This window comes from Tenrec ecaudatus, chromosome 10 (genome assembly GCF_050624435.1).
Source record: "Tenrec ecaudatus isolate mTenEca1 chromosome 10, mTenEca1.hap1, whole genome shotgun sequence".
In the NCBI taxonomy this organism is placed as follows: domain Eukaryota; kingdom Metazoa; phylum Chordata; class Mammalia; order Afrosoricida; family Tenrecidae; genus Tenrec; species Tenrec ecaudatus.
Window position 1 is genome coordinate 17340773 of NC_134539.1, and position 4250 is coordinate 17345022.

Sequence of the window (4250 nt, forward strand, 5' to 3'; positions counted from 1 at the left end):
TTTCTCGGTGCAGCTACAACAAATACTGTAAGTGAAAAGCTGTAACCAATACACATTAACATTTGTCACTTTGTGAGGCTAGAAGTCCGAATTCAGGTCGCTGGGTCTAGAGGAAGGTTCTCTCATCCCCTCTGGGCAGGGGACCACCTCTCTGAACCTCTGTAGCCAGCCTTCCTTGGAGTGGGCATTAGTCTGCTCCACCTCCAGCATCTGCAGACTAGGGTTGAGCTTCCACTGAGTCTGCCTTATTTTTGTGCCTAATTGACTCTTCCATGTTTCAAAATGAAATATGAAAGGCATAAGGCACACCCTACAGTGACAGTAACTTAACCAAGAACACCTTCTCAAATGGGATTCCATCCACGGGCATAAAGCCCCAAACCAAATCCATAGCCGTCAAACCAATTCTGACGTGTGGCAATCTTATATAGGGTTCCTGCGGTTTGCCCAGTGCCACCAAGATACCCAGTATAGAGCTCGGGGTTTTCAACACGTACTCCTGGAGGGGGTGGGGCAAAATTACATTTATAACAACAACAAACTTAATATTTCTCAGTACTTAGGATGAGGAAAACAAAAATACACCCTCGAAGGATGCATGGAAGAGTAAATAAAGTAGAGCTCGCAGTGTATACTTACTAAAGGGACTGGGGATCAGCATAGACCATGGAAAAGAATTGACGCGAACTTCAGTGATGCTGTAAGCCGAATCAGTCACTGCTTCCAATCATGTTGATGTTTGGTGCTGCCAATTTTGACTCATCACAGCCCCGTGTCACAGGCAGAACTGCCCTATTCGAGTCACAGGCTATGGGAGCAAATGGCCATGTTCTCTCCCCCACCACACACACACACACACACACACACACACACACACACACACACACACAACCATTATGCCACCAGGACACCTTCTAGAGCAGTCCTAGACCCTAGGGTACTGTGTTGTACTTGTGACTGTAAATGACCTATCTCCGACGCTTGTCCAGAGTTTTCCCCGGATGCACCACTGGATCATCAACTTGTGGCTTTGAATTCGGAGGATTAGACAACTGCTCTTCACACTAGATTGTTGCCCCTGAGACAGAAGAACATGGTGGCCCAGGTGAGGCTAACAAGACATTATTCTTGTTCATTTCTCCTTCCTTATCTCCCAAGAAACAGCAAGGAGCTCCCAGTTTTCTCCCTTCTCAGGTCCAGACCAGTTTTCCAACTTCTCTCCTTACCAGTTTACTGAGCATTTTCTTTACAAACAAGAACTATGATTCCTCTTGGTTGAATAATATTACTAAAATATACCCCCAAATGCACTGCTGTGAGGTCGGTTCCCACTCCTAGGGGACTTCTGAGACAGAGGAGGACTGCTCCGGGGTTTCTGAGACTGTCGCATCTTTCTCCCCTGCAGCAGCTGGTGGGCTTGAACCGCTGACCTTACCATTAGCGGCCTGATACTTTGATTTTAAATGACCTTTGAATTGGAACCTAAAAGTGGTCAGCACCTCTTCAATGGTCAGCACCATTCTAGAAGCTGTAAATCTGGTCACTCATTTAAGCCTGATGGTTGACCAGCACAAAGGAGCGTGCCCAGAGTCAAAACCCCAAACCCAGACCCACGGCTGTTGAGGTGATTCCGACTCATAGTGACCCTATAGGACAGACGACAAATGCACCACACAGTTGCCAAGACTGTTGTCTTTGTGGAAGCAGACATTTTCCCAAGGAGCAGCTGGTGGGTTTGAACTGCCAACTTTCGGTTAGCAGCTGAGTGCTTGGCTCACCAGGCTGCTTGCCCAAAGTCAACTTATAGATAGATGGCAGAGCTGAGTCTTGAACCCACGAGCTCTAGTATTCTCACCCAGCATGCTGTAGCTGGTGCTGGTATAAAGAAATGATGTTTACGGAAAAGACGACAGTCTCATGTCATGCAGAAAACAACCTTCTGACCTGCACTGCGGCACCTGCGGCTTCCGCTGGGATAGTCTAGATCAGCTTCTGCTGTTTTAGCCCCTGACTCGCAATGGGCGCTGAGAAGCTAAAAGGAAAATATCATAAATGGATCCATATATGATTGGCTTGTTTTGATAACTCTGTAGCTTGCCCTTTTTGAAGAGAAGCTTTGGCTTCCGTGTTTTCCTGGTACAATCTGAAGGCATTTGCTCGCCTGGCAGTTTGAGAGCGGGGAGGGGGCTGGGGTGGGGGCAGGGAGAGAGAAAAAAATGAGAACCCAGACAGAGGTGAAGATAAACATTATCCATCAAGTGGCGGGATGTTTACAACAAAACAAGTGGCCAGGCCCAGTAGAGGTGTGGCGTAGTTACAGAATTTATATATTATTTGGCATCACTTATTTATTTAGAAATGTCGTAGCAATAAAATGAAAGGTTAAAAAGTGGACGTTCCGCCGATGCGATGAGAGGAGGCGATGACGTGGGCACTTTGTCAGCGTTTCCTGGCGTCCCCTGTGGCTTGCTTGCTCTTTGAACTGACGTCTTCTCATGGCCTTTTCCAAGTAGCCGCCCTGCACACGCCATCGCTGATAGCAGTCAGGCCCAGCTGATTCAGACGCTATTTATCATCCAGCAGGATACTTGGTTAGAGTAACCAATGAGAAATAGATTTTTAAAAACTGCTTTCATTGTGGGCCAAAATAAGTGGCTTTACGTGTAAGGCATCATGGTTTTTCAACAGACACGTTATCTGCTTAAATGGACGTTTGTCTTGGGATCTTGTAAATACGATCAGGAAGGCTGGACGGAGCCAGCAAGGAAACGGAAAAGCACATCACGTGCTCTCAGTATCTGGGCCAGTTAGGTTGCCAGTTATTGATTTAGTCTGGGATGCAGGCACACTAAATCTTTCTCATTATTCAAGCCTATCTTTTTAGCGTCTCTATCTCTGCTTTCATGTTCAGGTCCAAACTTAACAGGGAGCACAAACCCTTGGGATAGGTTCTTGTGGCCCAGGGATGGCTGGGTGGCTCAGAACGCCCTTCCCAGTGTTTCGGCAGAGGGGTGACCTCCTAAAAATGAAATCAATGGACTGTCACCCACGTGACACTTGGACCTGGACGCTCTGCGGGACATGATGTGGTGGTTTGCCAGTTCTCCTGTGGAATACTATGCTACACTTCTGGAATCCTGTCTACGAGGTACCGTATATACTTGAGTATAAGCTGACCCGACTATCAGCCGAGGCACCTAATTTTACCACACAAACTGCATTAAAAATGTGCTGAAAAACTTGGCTTATACACGAGTATGTATGGTATGCCTTCTACCGCTAGGCTGAGGCGCTCTGGTGGCTAACTGCAAGGTGGGGCTTCTGACCCGCCAGCTGTTCCAGGGAGAAAGATGAGACTGTCTGCTCCCGGGAAGATGAAGATTAGAAGAGCCCTGATCCGTTCTAGAAGGAGCGCCAAGATACGATACAGTCAAGTTCTGAATCAGTTTTTCCCATAAAAAGTAACTGAAAACAGAGTAATCTGTTCTCAGCCACCAAGTTTTTACCCTAACCTTGCCTTTTTGCACAAAACATTATGCAGAAATTTCCAAGTAAATAAGTTCAGAGTTAAATAATAACATTTGAATAAGAAACGCAACATTAAAAAGTTTTTAACAACTACACAGTATGGCCAGTACCTTGAGACTGATGAGGATCTGGATCTGTGGGCGGGATGTGGAGAAGAGCGATGGAGAGTCAGTGTTTGGAAGGGGCATCCCCTTCCATCAAATCAACTGGTAGCTGCTTTTCAGGAGATTTTTTCTCCCCCTCCCTTCTTTGCCTTTTTTCATTAGGTCCTGGCTGGCTTTCTCTAAAAAAAAATATATATATATATATATATATATATATATCTGTCTAATGTGGTCTGCTGTTGGCATTTCCTTAACTGTTTCTAAAAGGGTTGACTAAATTATCATCAATAGTATTGATAATATGGTTAACCAGTTCCTTATCGTGATTCTTTTTTTTAAAAAATCCTCTTTCTTAAAACCTATGTTTTTGATCTACAAACAGTACAAAAAGCCACAAAAACTAAGAAATTATAGCAAAACGCTTGGAACACAGCCGCAAAAGGTACACCAACTAACATCAAATGACTGAAATGGGAACCGTGTTTCTTTACAAATATCACGTGCGTCCCCTGGCCAACAATGAGCACACCTTCCCCGCCATCCAGCCAGACAGCAGGCAGCCAGGTGGGCGACCTCATGGAGCGCTTTTAGCTGAAGGGATTCCGGAATCCGGTGGCC

At 45.8% G+C, this 4250-nt stretch overlaps 1 protein-coding gene across 2 annotated transcripts in view; it reads left to right on the forward strand.

Moving 5' to 3' along the window:
- CNTLN (centlein) overlaps positions 1-4250 on the forward strand; it is a 294237-nt gene that overhangs the window by 45927 nt on the left and 244060 nt on the right. The window lies entirely within an intron of this gene.